This window comes from Sciurus carolinensis, chromosome 2, assembly GCF_902686445.1.
Source record: "Sciurus carolinensis chromosome 2, mSciCar1.2, whole genome shotgun sequence".
NCBI classification, from domain to species: Eukaryota; Metazoa; Chordata; class Mammalia; order Rodentia; family Sciuridae; genus Sciurus; species Sciurus carolinensis.
Window position 1 is genome coordinate 80,257,944 of NC_062214.1, and position 17,469 is coordinate 80,275,412.

The 17,469-nt window shown below is 32.8% G+C and overlaps 1 protein-coding gene across 1 annotated transcript in view; it reads right to left on the reverse strand.

The window, feature by feature from the left end:
• Nucleotides 1–17,469, reverse strand: part of Peak1 (pseudopodium enriched atypical kinase 1) — a 168,592-nt gene that overhangs the window by 133,247 nt on the left and 17,876 nt on the right. The window contains 1 exon segment of the mRNA XM_047539095.1: nt 5,182–5,322. The gene's annotated coding sequence lies outside the window, so the exon portion shown is untranslated.

Here is a 17,469-nt window from a genome sequence, read left to right on the forward strand (position 1 = left end):
GGGGTGGTTGTGGAGGGTGGAGAGCTGCTACTGTTCTAAAAGCTGAAATTGAAAATCAAACACAATTTATCTTCCAAATGTTCCCCTGAATGTTGTAAGCCTTTAATATGCTTGAGAGTCCCAAAATAATTGCTTATATAGATTTTACTCGTACAATTGTTGCCTATACATGAGTCAGATTCCTGATACTTCCTACTCTGCCATCTTCCCAGAATCCACCCTTAATAGGTTTATTTTGGAGATCAAAAGTTTTAAGTTTCATGAAGCCTAACTAACTTACTGACTTTTTTTTTTTTTTTTCCTTTTATGGTGCTATGGTTTGGATCTTAAATTTCTACAATGACCCATGTGTTAAAAGCTTAGTTTTCAGCTTGGCATTATTGGGAGGTGGTGGAAACTTTAAGAAGTAGGGTTTACTGCGAAGTCTTAAGTCACTGGGGATGTGCCCTATAAGAGGACTGTGGGACTCAGGCACTTCCTATTCCTCTCTGTCTTTTGTCTCCTGGTCACCCTGAGATGAGCAGCTTGTTCCACCATACTACTCCCCATCATGATTTACAGCCTTGACAGGCCCCAAAGCAACAGGGCCAAGTGACCATGGACTGAAATCTCCCAAACTGTGAGCCAACATAAAACTTCCCTCTTTTTCAGTTGATTATCTCTGATATTTTGTTATAATAATGGAAGGCTGACAACACTTGTAGATTATGCTTTGGTATCATATCTAATTATTATTTACCAAGCCCAAAGCCATAAAGACTTTTCTTATGTTTTCTTCTAAAGTTCTATACTTTTACCTTTTCCATTTAATTCTAGGTCCAATTATAAGTTAATTTTTATATAAGGTGTGAAACTTATCTTGAGGGTTTTTTGTTTGCCTATTAGTATTTGATTTTTCCTGCACATATGTTGAATAGATAGCCTTCCTGGAACTGCCTTTATACTTCTGTGAAACTAAATCAGCTGGTTATACTTGTACAGGGCTATTTTTGGGTTATCCATTCTAATCCATTAATTTATATATCTATCCCACTGACAATATCAATCTTTATTACTGAGGCTACATGATGTCTTGTAATAGGTAAAGTGATTCTATGTTATTCTTTCTTTCAAAATTACTGATTCTAAATCCCTTGGCTATGCATTTTAGAATAATTATATATATATATGCATTATCATAAATATATAAACATAATAAATATAGACATATCAATATATCTACAAAAAGTCTTGGTGGGAGTTCAGGAACTGAGTTAAACTGGCATATCAACAGAAAGATTTACTATGTTGAATCTTGGTGTTACTATACTTAATTTTCTACAATTAATAGAATAAGAAGTACCTATTTCAAAGGGACTATATATAAATTGAAAAGAAAATCTTTGCCATTGGGATTAACTGGTCTCTGAATTGATTTTTATCATTAGGATTAACTGCTCTCTGAATGGTAGTATCACCTTCTGAGATTGAAAAACATTGGAAATTTTTCTAGGAATAAAGAGAAAGGAGAAAGGTAAATAAGATTTCAAGGGAAGGCAGAGAAGTGTAAAATTCTGTTTGTATTTTTTCCTCATCCATATCTTATTCTCTTTTTCCTGTGTCTTTATCTTAAATAACATGTGGGGACTACCATTTTTATCTTCAAGTAACTTAACTTTACATAGTGGTAAATTATCTTTTTAAACAGTCAAATTAATGTTTCATGATTATACCTTTCCTTAATGCTAATGCATTAAGAACATAACCAAAGCCCTGTGTGCTGGCACACACCTGTAATCCCAGTGGCTCAGGAAACTGAGGCAGGAGGATGGAGAGTTCAAAGTCAGCCTCAGCAAAAGTGAGGCACTAAGCAACTCAGTGAGACCCTGTCTCTAAAATAGAAAATAGGGCTGGGGATGTGGCTCAGTGGTTAAGTGCCTCTGAGTTCAATCTCTGGTATAAAAAAAAAAAAAAATCAAATTATCGATGAAACAAAATTGATGATGCAGAAGAAACATACATCTTGAGGGAGCATAATTTCAGAGTTACAAGAAGAATACTGCTAATAAAAAGACCTTCGCCCTATTTTCACTATATGAAGAAGAAACAATTTCAACAGGTTCTGTTTAAGTCTTTGTAAGCTAGAACAGAAACAAATTGCTGGTTAAGATATTAGGCTTTGTAGTCAGATCGAGCCCCACCTCCAATTAGCCTCTTGATGTTAGGCAATTACTTAGCTTCTTTGAGAATCAGTTTCCTCATGTTAAATGGATATTTTTAATAATAAGACCTATGTCAAACAGAATTGTGAGGCTTAAAGATAATGCAAATGCAATAAAATGTCTGTGCCCTGCCCTTCAATTCCTATGTTGATTGTTAGCATTTGGGCGTGAAGTCTTTGGTAGGTTGTTGGGTCATAGGGGTAAATTTTTCATGAATGGGATTGGTGCCTTTATTAAAGAAACCCCAGAAACCTAATTTACCCTTTCTGCCATGTGAGGACACAGAGAAAAGACACCATTTATGAGTCAGGAAGGAGGCCCTCACTAAACACTAAATGTGCCAATGCCTTCATCTTGGACTTCCCAGGCTCCAAAACTGTGAGAAATAATTTCTGTTGTTTTTAAGTCGTCCAGTTTAAAGTATTTTTATTACAGTAGCCCAAATGGACTAAGACAGCATATTAAAAGCTAATCTCAATACTTGGCACATGGTTGACATTCAACACAGATTAATTACTATTACTTTAAAGTCAGCTCTGTCTGGGCAAATTACACATAGGCTTCCCCCCATAAGTACTGTTTTCCTACATTAAGATAATGTAATGAATGCTTTAAAAGCCCTATCAAACTTTCTGAGTTTATTCTAGAGAGAGATCAAATTGTTCAGTGGTCTTTTTGCCTGCAAAAATATGCTCACATTCACAAGGGTCATAGATTATACAGTTAATGAAATGAACTTAAATAAAACTAGGTATTTGACTTAACCTTAGTGTTACTTAGCTAAAATGCTATCCTTTAAATTTTAACTTCTTCAAAGTGGCCATGATAGCTCGTGCAATTTGAAAGTTTCTAGTTGTACAAGTTAGAAATTCTGTGAATTACACCACTAAAATTCTATTCCCTCTTCAAAGGCAGAGATTTGGGATTCTGGAGACACTTAGCTTAAATGGAGCCAGAAAAATAATGTGTAAAGATAGAAGGACTCTATGTACCTCATGGATGTGTTACATGACTTCTGAACTATTATAGGTAGTAGAATCAACATAGTTCTTTTGTTTTATTTTGTAGAGAGGTGAAATCCTAGTCTAGTCAGTCCTTTGATAACATAACCCTGAAAACAAATTCAGAGGTTAAAAAAAAAAGTGGAAATTAAGCATTAGAAAAATACTGTCATGCTTTCTATGAATTTCAATGATCCTATCCACAGTAACCAAAATCACCAAAGACATGAATTTAAGTGGGATTAGGCAATTTATAAAGTATGGTAAATGCATCCCAATAAAAATTCTGACAATATTGTTTGGTTTTAGTTCTACAATGAAACTGATTATACAAGATTATAAAGCAGATATAATTAAATGAGTAAACTTAGGTAATTAAAGGAGAAGACAAGGAATTTTGGTGGCTTTCTATATATTATTACACCTTAACAAAGGAACACTTAGTGCTTTAATTTCTGCTGTATTTCAAAATTTGCTTTCTTGAATTTATTTAAAAGAAAAAAATTTTCACAGTACTGGAGATTGGACCAGGGATACTTTATCACTGAGTTATATCCTCAGTCCTTTTTACCTTTCATTTTTTAATTTTAAAACAGGGCCTTGTTAAGGTGCTTAGGGCCTCACTAAATTGCTGAGGCTCAGACTCATGATCCTCCTGCCTCAACCTCCTGAGTCAATGGGGTTTTAGACTTATGCCATCACACCCAGCTACTGTTTTGTTTTTTTGTTTTAATGGTTGAGGACTAGGAAGAATTTACTGGACATTGAAAAAAGGCTGAATATGACTATGTGACTATGATAAAATCAAAGAAAAGCTCTAATTATGCTGTAAATAGAGGTTTAGCCTACAAGTGGAGAATTTTTTTCTTTAAATCACTGATATTTTTATCAAGGTTAATGTTACTACAGGGAAGAGTAAGTAGAACATTCATTCTTGGTATATGTTTATCCTGGATTACACTTAATGAACTTGAATTGTTTCCTTAAAACAAGTCCTATATTCCTTAGAATCATTAGGACTACTACATGATGCTGTGACTTGACTTCTCATATCTTCAGCATTCACAGCAAGGAACTAGTGTTAGTCAGTTATACCTGTTCACTACTAATATATAGTGACTCAAGCAAACAAGTGATTATTCTTCAAAATTAAATTAACAATAGCCAATGAGTAAAAGACAAAATTGTGTACTAGGATGCCATTTAAAAATTGCAGATATTTGAATCTATACAGAAACATGCACTGAAATGATTTGACCTAAGATCAAGAAGATTTAAGAAGACTAATAATCTTAAATTTGTAAATAATTGCTTTCCACTGTACTTGAAATCTAACAGTCCTTGCAATTTTATGAGATGAAAAATTTTATAATCTTTTCTAATTTCTCTGTCCTTTTCTATTCTGGATCCTTTTTTTTTCATTCTTGGTATATGTTTTCTAAGTATAAATATATATATATACTAAACATTTTTTTTTTTGTAACTCAATTCCTACAGGCTGATTTTATTTTCTTCTAGGGTATAAAAGAGAAAAGGAGAAAATAAAGATGAAATAAGATGTCAGATATGAAAGGAGAAAAAGAGACCATATGTCAAGTAGGGAAACTAAAAATAACATGAAATAAAACTCAGAAAAGACCAAATATCCTTTTTTATACATAAAAATAACTACTACTTATGTTGCTTGGTTTATTTCTACAAAAGAAAAAATATTTTGTGAAAAATGAACTTACAAATGTAAGTCCATTATATGCCTATTCATTTCCAAGTAAGTTCCAGTTAAGCTGGGGTAAAAATAATTCTTTTAAACAAACACTAAGGACCAAAATAAAGCCTGATAATATTAAGTTATAAAACAATCAGCTTTATGTACAGTTTTGAATTTTTAAGACAAACTAACTTTAAACTTAAAAAGAAATCTTTCCAAGCCATCTAAAATTCTTAGTGGAAACACACTATAATAGCAGAATTCTGGTTACCATTTAAATTTGAAGAACTTCATCCATTCTGGTGATTTTAGCAGCTAGTATTACATTCCTTCAAAATTTCAAAGTGCTTGGGATCTTTCCAAGATGAATGGTCTTTCTTCCTTGTCTCTCATTCCTTAAATTACATTCTTACTGCAAGAGAAAAAAAATTATACACATATATGTATATGTATATAGCTAAATTATTTTCTAGTGTATTGGATATCTTTCTTTCCTTTTGGAATATTCCTAATTTGACCCTCATCCAATAGTTGTAATTGATTAATTTATTACGAAGTAACTTTTTTACTTAGGTGAACACACAGATAGGGCCTCACGCACTTGAGAACTAGGAATCACATAACTTACAAGAACCAAAAAAGCATAAGATACTTGAGATTTTCTAAGACTTCATTTGATTGTCCTTGTAGAATTATTTTGCTAGAAGCATATGGATATTAATTGAATGACAAATCATTAAACTGTACTTCATCTGAAATATATCATTCTGAAAGTCATAAAGTACAACTTTGATATGGCCTGTGTAACATATGAAAGTAGTTATCGACAGGTACAAATATTTCACCTGCCACTTAGCAGTTTGAGTTTAGACTCAAGTATACAATTTGGCTTAAAATTCAACAAATTCTAAAAGTCACTAAAATTTATTTACTATTTCTGATTGTTGGGCACCAAGATAGAAGTGTTCAAAATTGGATCCCATGTGTAATCAAAGTGACTCAGAAGGTTTAGTGGGGAGGATAACAAGCTTGAGGCCAGCCCCGCAACTTAATGAGACCCCCCAACCCTGCGCAGAAACTTAGTGATACCCTGTCTCACTAAGGGCTAAGGATGGAGTTCAGTGGTAGAGTGCCTTGGGTTCAATACCCTGTAGGGGAGGGGGAAAAAAAAAAAACAGCACCAATTTGCATTTAACACCAAATATGAGGAAATGCAAATATTCTTTTGTTTTCTAAGTTTTCTCTTTGGTTTTTCAATAGCATAATGACTATCTAGATTTGTTTTTCTTTTCATTAATTCTACTTGGAGTTCACTGAGTTACTGGGTTTTGTAAGTTTTTTTACCAAACTTGAGAAATTTTAAGCCCTAATTTCTTCAAAAATCTTTTTTTTTATTTTTTCCTTCCCACTTTCTTCTCCTCTGGGATTCCAATATACAGAAGTTCTAATGTTATCTTCCAAGTTGTTTTTCAATGACCTAGTCTTCTTTTTTGAAATCTCTCTCTCTCTCTCTCTCTTTCTTTTAGGTAGAACATTCAAAATGATTTGTTATCAAGTTCAATGTCCTTTTCTTCTGCTATTTCGCATCTGCATACCCACTTTTCATTTTAGGTATTATATTTTCAGTTCTATAATATGATTTGTTATTCTTTTTAAAAAGTTTCTACTTCTCTCTGTAGATAAACTATTTTTATTCATTATGTCCCCTTTTCTCTTTAAGTTCCTTAACAATATTTATAATAACTTATTTTTGATTATTGCCTGCTAACTCCAACATCTGTACCAACTTCTTTTTCTCTTAAGTACAGGTAACTTTTTTTTTTCCAATTGCATAATCATTTTTCATCGTATGCTAGACAATATGGTTGATATACTGTAGACACTCTGTGTTTTATCTTTCTTTGAGGAATGTTGATTTCACTACTAATATACAGTTAAAATAAATACTGGCTGATATCTTAAACTTCTGGATGCTTAGTTCTACACTTTGTTATGTACAGTACATTTCAGTTTTGCCATTAGTCCTGAAACAAATCTCTTAAACCTTGGACACAGTCTTTACTTGTAAGGCAGAACCTTTCTGAAATTTCAGTAGAAACCCTGATGTGTTTTTATACAACCCTTTATCTTGGTAGGACTTTAAACTCCAAACTTGATCAGAAATATCAGCTCAACAACTTCCCATTGCAGATGCTATTTTCCAGTAGATTCGATGAAGTTCTCTCTATTACATGTGAAGTTAGGAGTCAGCTAAGGAACTGAAAGGAATACACACACACACACACACACACACACACACACACACGCAGATTTTGAGGCTCCCCTTTCACTGGAAATTTCCACTACTGAATGACAGAACAACTGGCATAATTTGAATAGGGCTGTTCATTAGACAGCAGTAACCTATCAATGTTGAATTCCTGATTTTTATCACATTATCTTGGCTATGTATGATAATGTCTTTGTACAAAATATGTTCTAAAATATTTAGAGTTAAAAGGGTACAATGTTACTAAAATACTCATAAATAATTTGGAAAAATTATCTGTACTATTCTTTTAACTTGTCTGTAAGATAAAATAAAAGAAAAAATTAAAAGTATCAATAGATCTATCATTTCTAAAATTACTTCTGCACAACTGGAATATAGCTAAATACTCAAAGAAAAAGTAGATCTGAGGTGAAATCAATGGGTAAAATTATCTCACTATTCTTTTTTGAAAATTCACAAAGGGGCTGGGGAGATAGCTCAGTTGGTAGAGTGCTTGCCTTGTAAGCACAAGGCCCTGGGTTCGATCCCCAGCACCCAAAAAAAAAAAAAAAAAAAAAAAAAAAAAAAAAAAAAAGAAAATTCACAAAACATGTTAGCATTTCAGGTATCTCTACAAATCATACAATAAACACACTTTCACTTTTTCAGTCAATCACATTGTTTTTGTCAGTTTTCATTGTTGTGACCAAAATACCCAAAGAGAACAACTTAGAGGAAGAAAAGTGTATTTGGGACTCATGGTTTCAGAGATAATAATCAATAATTCAATAATAATCCTGAATGTTAATGGCCTAAACTCCTCAATCAAAAGACATAGACTGGCAGATTGAATTAAAAAGCAAGACCCAACAATATGCTGTCTTCAAGAGACCCATCTCATAGGAAAAGACATCCACAGACTAAAGGTGAAAGGATGGTAAAAAAACATACCACGCACCGGACTCAGTAAAAAAGTGGAGGTTGACATTCTTATATCAGATAAAGTGGACTTCAAGTCAAAGTTAGTCAGAAGGGATAAAGAAGGACATTTCATACTGCTTAAGGGAAACATAAATCAGGAAGACATAACAATCAAGAATATTTATGCCCCAAACAACAACACATCTATGTATATCAAACAAATCCTTCTCAGTTACAGGAATCAGATAGACCACAATACAATAATTCTGGGTGACTTTAACACACCGCTGTCAGAATGCATGAAAAAATGCTTTCCCCTCCAGAGTCCTGAGTATGTTGGCTAACTTTGGATTTTTGCCAATGGAGAGAGAGAAAACGGTATTTCACCTGCAGTTTTAATCTACATTTCTCTTTTTTAATGAGTGAAATTAACTATCTTATTGTTTATTAAAAGCAAATTTTATTTCCTTTTTTCTGTGTTTCAAAGGGTAATGATTTTGTCAATTTACATGTTAGGAAAGATAGTTCTTCATGATATGAGCTGTAAATATCTCCCTTAGTTGTCTTTTTTAAAAAAGTTTGTGTATGATGCTTCTTTCCATAAAAAATTGATTTTTATGTAACAAAAAGCACCAGTGAAACAATTTTGACTTGGGGATTCTGAGTCATGAAAGTTTAGATAGTTCTTGCTAACTCCAGATTTGTAAAGAAAAAATTTTCAAGTTTTCTTCATTTAATGGTTGTGTTAATTAAAAAATATCTTTGGTACATATGGAATTTATCATGGTATATGAGGTAGGGCAGGGATATTACTTTACTTATCCCTATAATGTTTATTGACTACTTTTTCCCAGTGATGTGAGATGATGTTCTCTTTAGACGATCAATTTCTATATGTATCTGAGTGTACTTACATCTGGGCATTCTGTTTTGCTAATAGACCAGTATGATACTCTTAAATTATTGAGGCCTTTAAAAATGCCTTAATGTGTTTTAGTGCTGGTCCTACTTCTGTGTTTATTTGCTTCATTAAATTTAGCATCAGGTGATATAGCTTAAAACTGTTAAGTTTTCACTGAGATTATGTTCAACTTACAAATTAATTTACACAATAATATGGTTCTTCTATTTGTAGGAAGGCTATTTTTTTTTTTGCTTCAGTGGCATTTTATTTTATTTTTAATAGGTCTCACATTTTTATTGACAACCATATTAATATATGAAATATTTTCTTGCATGAAATCTTCCAAAAGATTATTTGAATATATGTAAACTACTGATTTTTGTATGTTGATTTTGTAATTGGTAATCTAACTGAGCTATTTTACTGTTTGTAGTAGCTGTTAATAAAATATCTTGAATCTAAAAATTTAAAAAAGACATATAAGTAAGCAAGACCCAAATATATGCTGTCTATAACAATTGCTCACTAAAAATAAGGAAATAGTTTAATAGAGGATAGAAAACTGAAATATTAAGAAAGTTGGAAAAGCTGTATTTATACTAAGTAAGGTAGAAGACAAAGCAAAGAATATTATCAAACAGAATAAAAGACATGCCGTAGTGACGGGAGGTTAATTCATTCAGAAGATGGAACAATTCTAAATATGTATGGATACATCTTAGACACAAAATACATGAAGCAAAAACTGACAGAAATGATGGGAGATACACACACAATTACAGCTGGAGATAGACATTCTTCTCTCAGTAATTGAAAGAACAGATACACCAAAAGCACAGACAAAGAAGATGTGAGCTGCTAAACTGAGATTTATAGAGCACTCCAATCCACAGTAGCAAAAAATAATTTTTTTCAATGCTCAAGAAACATTGTTCAAGACAAACAATCTGCTGAACCAGGAATAAGTCTTTACAAATTAAAAGAATTGGAACTATACACAGTGCATTCTCCTGTGGCAATGGAATTAGAGACCAGTAACATAACTGAAAAGTTCCTGAAGAAATCAAACAATATATTCCAAAATAATGTACAGATAAAAGCAGAAAATATTTTAAGTCAAATAAAAAACCTCAACATATAAAAATTTGTAAGATGATGCTAAAAAGATGCTTTGAGCACATTTAGAGTTTTCTGTTTTTATTAGGGAATAAAAGGCCTAAAGGCAATTATCTAAGCTTCTACCATACAAACTAGGGGCAGGAGGGAGAGTAAATTAAGCCTAAGCAAGTGGACAGTAACAAAATAACAAAGAAATCAATAAAATAGACACCTGAAAAACAGAGAAAAATCAATGAAGGCACCAACTGGTTCTTTGAAAAAACATTAATAAAACTGATAAACCTCTAGGTAGACTGAACAGGAGAAGATAGAAATCACCAATGTAAGGGATAAAGAAGAGACAGGGAATAGTAGTGACACTAGTAATTCAGATATACCAGAGTAGCTACAAACTGCTTTCCTCAATGAAAAGCGGGAAGTCTCAATTACATAAAGAAAAGAAAAAAAAAGTCATTTACTGATATTGCTACAATCTACGATAAGAACAAAATATGATATATACTCAGTTCAGTACTTTCCACAGTTTTAGGCATCCACTATGGGTGCTGGGCAATAACCTCTGTGGATAGGGTTGGGGGGGGGGGGCACTACTATAAACATAGATGTAGCCTGCCAGTGGAGGTATTGCAGGCCTGTAATACCAGTTACTTGGGAGGCTAAGACAGAAGAAACACAAGTTCAAAGCCAGCCTCAGCCAATTGGTAAGACAATGTCTCCAAAAAAAAAAAGGGGGGGGGTGGCTGGGGAGATAGATGAGTCGGTAGAGTGCTTGCCTTGTAAAGCACCCCCCAAAAAAAAAAAAAAAAAAAAAAGTCTGGGGATTAACTCAGTAGAAGAGTGCCCCTGGTTTTAATTCCCAGTAGCTTGTGAAATAATATTACAGTGAAGAATAATTCTGTAACATAAATACAGTTACAGTTATTATAGTTACTACAGTTATTATATAGATTACATAGAACTATATACTCTTTTTACACTAATATCAGTTTTCTGGTTTTGATATTGTTCTATAGCTATGTAAGACATAAAAAATAAAAGAAACTGGGTGAATGGATTTCTTTGTACTATGTTTGCAACTTCCTGTGAATTTATAATTATCTTAAAAAGTTTAAAAAGTGAGTTAACTTTGTGAATTCTTTAGGAACATTCTATCAGGTCTCTGCTATCTGTAAGTTTTTTCCTTTTCGCTAAAAAAATAAAATCTTAGCATTTTTATTCATAATAGCTAAAACCTGTAAACAGGAAGTCAAACTGAATAGACTACATATTGTATGATTCTAAATGAATGACATTCAGAAAAAGGCAAAACTATGTAAACAGTAAAAAGACCAGTGGATTACCAGAAATTGAAGAGAGGGAAAAGAATAGTCAGAACACAGGATTTTTAGGCCAGTGAAAAACTCGGTATGATACTCTTAATGGTGTACCATTATCCAAACCCACCAGGATTAAATCCTAATGTAAAGTATGGACTTTGGGAGACTGTAGTGTCTCGATGTAGTTTTATCAATTACAACAAAGGTACCACTCTGGTGGGGGATATTATTAGTGGGGGAGGCTATATACTTAAAGGGACAGGGATGTCTTAATTTTCTCTTAATTTTGTTGTGCTCTTTAAAAAAATTCTTAAACTAGAAACAACCAAATGCTCATTAACCAGTAAATAAGCAAATTGTGATAGAATGGAATACTACTCAGCAATTTACACAAACCTGGATGAATCTCAAAAATGCTAACTTGAGAGAAAAAGTTACACTCCAAAGAGTACTTACTAAATACTTCCATTTATACAATATGTTGGGGTAGGTAAAACCTTAGTGGTGGCATTCAGATCAGCAAGTACCTCAGGTGAAGTTTAGGGAGAGGTTTTTAGCACAAATGGAAAAGCCTGAAGGAGTTTTCTGGGGGCAATGGGACTATTTGTCCCTTGTTTGCAGTGGCAGTTACATGAATCTGTGCATGTGTTAAAGCTCACAGAATTTATTTATTATTATTATTATTGCTATTCCTATTATTATTATTATTATTATTATTATTATTTTGGTCCTGGGGATTGATTCCAGAGGTGTTTTACCACTGAGCCACATCTCCAGCTCTTTTTACTTTTTATCTTGGGACAGGGTCTCTAGTAAGTTGTTTAGTCTCCCTCAAATTTGCAATCTTCCTCCCTCAGACTCCCAAGTCGCTGGGATTACAGACATGCGTCACCACACCTGGCTCACAAACTTAAATTTTAAATATTAATAGCAATAATAAAAATCATTTTCCATCACAATTCTTGAAGTTCTAACTTCAATGAATTATTTCAAAGAAAAGTAAAGAATATTAGTCTTACTTCTGATATTATCTATATGATGCCAAATAAGTAATTCATCCTCTCACCCTTGATTTCTCTGTGTGAAATGAAAGGGGATAATCAAATGATTCTGAAGCCTCTTCCTATTCTAAAACCTATTTATCTTCCACATGTCTGTCGAATTTTTATCTCAAAAATAAACAATACATTTCTATGCACTCAAGTGGATTCTATAAACTTGGCTTCAGGCAGTATGACTGGTTTCCAATATTCTCTGTCATTAGTTTTATGTCTTCTCTTTAAGGGCTCTGAACAGCTTACCTTACTTTGAACAGATGATCTTTGGAAAGTAGTCTCTCCTCTTCAGAATAATCAAGTCTCACACAGTAAAGAGTATATAAGCTTTCTACCCCCTTTACAACATCAGATTTTCTCTATAGTTTGCTATTTAAAAAGTCTGTGAACCAGCATTCCTGCTAGCAAAATGATGAATGTGATTTTTAATTTTATAAGACATGATATTTATATTACTGGAGATGAGAAAATCATTTTTACTATTCACTCAACACAATCAAATGTCTGGACAATCTAGACTCCCTAATTCTTTTGCAATCTTTCACTATTCCTACAGAAGATCTGCAGATTAACATCTTGGACTATCAAATATTACATTACAATGTTCCATTTATATGTAAGAACAAGCAATGCTAGTAAGTCAGTTCATACCATTTTAAGAACAAATTCATTCCTTTTTCAAAGAAAGTTGCCTTTGAATTTTGTTGTTGTTTGTTTTTATATTTTGGAGATAGATTTAAGGCCCGAAGCAAATAATTATTTCAATAATATTCTCAATTTCATCCAGCAGGATGATTTTTGAATACTTATGAAAATTATTCAGGCTTCTCACCTTAAAAAATAAGAAAAATAAAGGTGACATACACACACATATATGTATACATGTGCTAAGAAAATATTTAATTAATATTTTGAATATTTATATTTGCTTGATACTTTTCTTTGACAGATTCAATAAATAGGTCAAATAGTGATGTACTGATCTTATAAATGTAAGCCACACACATGTAACAAAATGAAATTAAACCTCTATCTCTCAACCTGCACAAAACTCAACTCAAAGTGGATCAAAGAGTTATGCACTAGAACAGAGACCCTGTACCTAATAGAAGAAAATGTAGACCTGAATCTTCACCATATTGGCCTAGGATCTAACTTCCTTAACAAGACCCCTAAAGCATAAGAAGCAAAATCAAGGATCAATAAATGGGATGGATTCAAACTAAAAAGCTTCTTCTCAGCAAAAGAAACAATCAATAATGTGAAGTGAGATCCTACAGATTGGGAGAAAATCTTTACTACATGCTCCTCAGGTAAAGCATTAATCTCTAGGATATATAAAGAACTCAAAAAACTTAACACCAAAAACACAAAGAAGCCAATCAATAAATGGGCTAAGGAACTGAACAGACACTTCACACAAGAAGAAATACAACTGATCAACAAATACATGAAAAAATATTCAACATCTCTAGCAATTAGAGAAAAGTAAATCAAAACAACTCTAAGATTTCATCTCACTCTAGTCAGAATGGCAATTATCAAGAATACAGGCAACAATAAATGTTGGCAAGGACGTGGGGTAAAAGGTACACTCGTACATTGCTGATAGAACTGCAAATTGGTGCAACCACTGTGGAAAGCAGTATGGAGATTCCTCAGAAAACTTGGAATGGAACCACCATTTGACCTAGCTATCCCACTCCTCGATTAATACCCAAAGAAATTAAAATCAGCATATTACAGTGACATGACCACTTCAATGTTTATAGCAGTTCAATTCATAATAGCTAAACTATGGAATCAACCTAGGTGCCCTTTAACAGATGAATGGATAAAGAAAATGTGGTACATACACACAATGGAATATTATTCAGTCATAAATAAGAATGAAATTATGGCATTTGCCAGTAAATGGATAGAGTTGGAGAGTATCATGCCAAGTGAAATAAGTCAATCGCCAAAAGCCAAAGGCCGAATGTTTTCTCTGATATATGGATGCTAATTCACAATAAAGGGGTGGGTGCAATAGGGAATAATAGAGTTACTTTAGATTAGGTAGAGGGGAGTGATGGGAGGGGAGGGGATATGAAGAGAGGAAAGAGAGTAGAATGAAAGAGACATGATTACCATATGTACATATATGACTGCATGACTTTTGTGATTCTACAACATGTACAATAAATTTATGTATGATATATCAAAGTGCATAAAGTCATTCTATTGTCATGTATACAAACCAACCCATTTTATTCTTTCAAATATAGTACTAAGATACAGAGTGAAGTTCTGAGCAACATTTAATCATTTCATTGTTAAGTAGTGATACATCTGAAAGAGAAAAACTAATCAAGATTTCTCCATCACCATGTTAAACTTTAACCTTTTCAGGAAGGAAGCTGTAATTGAATAAATTTATTTCATTTCCGGGTGTTCAGCTCACATAGAAACATGCATACACCTATATACACAGAAGTCAACATCTCTATGTTTCCCATATTGTCAACCTGAGATTTACTGAACTTGACAAAAAAAAGGATATGAGAGTTCCTCAAATTTCCATATATCTATTAGGAAATGAAATCACTTGTAGAAAGTACCCTAGCACAGAGAAATAAACCCATAACAATACTCCAGGTAAATCACTTTGTTTAATACTAGCGGATTTGTCAATGAGATAAAATCAAAAGTTAAATATTTCAGTAATTTCTTTATAGAAATAAGTAGTTTAAGAAATTAAAAGACTGTGTATTAAAATCATGCCTTCTGAATCACAGGGCATATAGATGGCACACATGTACCAAGGGAATGTTTTAAATATGAGTGAGACAGCAGCCTACAAACATGACTGGCTTGCAGCTGACTCTAATGAAGAATTCTTTAATACTCAAGCCAAACAAGGAAAACACAAATTACAGAAAAAAACTCAGTCATCTTTAAAAACTCTAAGCCCTCTGCTAAAAGTCACAACTTTATTAAGATCACTAAATCACAACTGGCCAATGAGTCGCTAACAGTAGTCCTTAAAACTGACTACAGAGCTTGGGAAGCAGAACCTAATCATATTTACAGTAGATATAATAATAATGAAACTGTTTAAACTAATTTCAAAATGAAAACTAAAAACTAACTGCTGTGTAGTGGCGTTTTCGTATTTTTACTTTAAAGTGCCATAAAGCAATGGCTAAAAAAAACCCCTTGTACGTGTTTTGAGGTCAAATGCAAAGTGAGAACTGAAAACCAGCTCTATACAAGTCTGTATCAAACATAATTTTCCTGAATTCCAAGGATCTGTGATGGAATGAGAATGGGAGTAGGACGCCAGACTGGGCTCTGCAGGGCAGAGCTTGTGGAAAGAACATTACTAGTTGGGCAAGAGAATCTCAAAAAGGACTCTTAAAAATGGACTTCAGGAAGGACATAATTTTTCTTCGTTTTTCTTAATTCATTTTTATTGTAAACAAATGGTATACATCTTGTTTCTCTGTTTGATAATTTTTCTTCTTTAAGTCAAATCTTATCATGTTGCTTTCAAATTTTGTTTTACAACTCTATCCTTTATTGTTTCTCTTATTTGATTAGAGCCATCTTGGAAAGCCTCCTTTCATTTTTTAGTTCTATAGAATATTTTTAGTTTATCATCTTAAAAAATACAGAATAAAAAGTAGAGATTCTTTAAAAGATCAAATTTTCATATTTGCAGAGAAAGAACCATTGTATCACATAATCTAGAAAATCAATTCTTTTTTAAAGGAAGGACAACCCGGATATTAAAACTAAAAGAAAAACTGCTTATGTCCACATACCAATTTTAAGATACTTTTCTTTCTGATTGAAAAGAATATCATTTACAGAAACTTAGCAAGGTTAAGCAATTTGTTCTGCCCAGCAAGATCAAGGGCATGGAGACAAATACTGTTTCTAAGTAATATCTCCACAACTGGAGGAAAACCCAAGTCAATAAAGGCAATGTAACAATTTTGTGTAAAGTTTAGTTTCTCATACTTATTTATTCATTATTTTTTAGGGCATCCTTTTGAATTAACTGTTTTAAATTCTCCTTAATTCAACTATAATTTATAAATATTTCATTATAAAAAGTATGATCTCCTTGAATATTTTGCTAAGGATAAAGCAACTCAAAAGCTATTGATAAATACAAGGGTATTAAAACTCTGTTATGGGCTGGGTTGTAGCTCAGCAGAATAGCACTCGCCTAGCACTTGTGAAGCACTGGATTCAATCCTCAAAACCACATAGAAAAATAAATAAATAAAATAAAGTTTTTTTTAAAAAAGTCAATTATACTTATTCTTAATCCAGGAATAAATGAAAACAAATATTAAATTAACACATAGGCCCTAGTTTCTGCCCCTTCCTGACTTCTTTGTTTCTGCTATTTCTTCTGTTGTAGCCATTACTACTTTCACAGAGGAAACATTTACTTCTCCTGCTTAGATTTGTTTTATGAAACACTGTACTCTCATTTCTTCACATAATAAGACTGCATCACAAAGGTGTAATTAGTTCTCTAAAGCAAGAAAACATGGGAAACTTTAGGTTGAGAGTTACAGATTCACTCAATTAAGCCCAGCTGTGGGACCCTGAGCCAATTCAATTTGGTCATGTGTACAATGAAAATAATATTTAAGCCACCAAAGTGTGGTGAGGTTTGTTAATATATGTGAGAAATCTTTGAAATGTTTAAACTACCCTACAAATGTGAGGGTCTCACTTCCCTCATCTGTCATACAAGCATTCAACTAAAATATCTCTAGATATCTCTAAAAATTATTTGATATTTATATTTGAGGTATATAAAATGATAGGCATGTACATGTATGTAACAATGAATCCTACCATTATGTACAATTACACTGCACCAACTCTCCCCTGCCACCTCTCCCATCTTAAAAAAAAAAAAAAAAAAATCGTGTGTGAACACAAGGTAAGAGACCTGTAGAGCATATAAGTCAGCAAGGAAGCAGGGAGA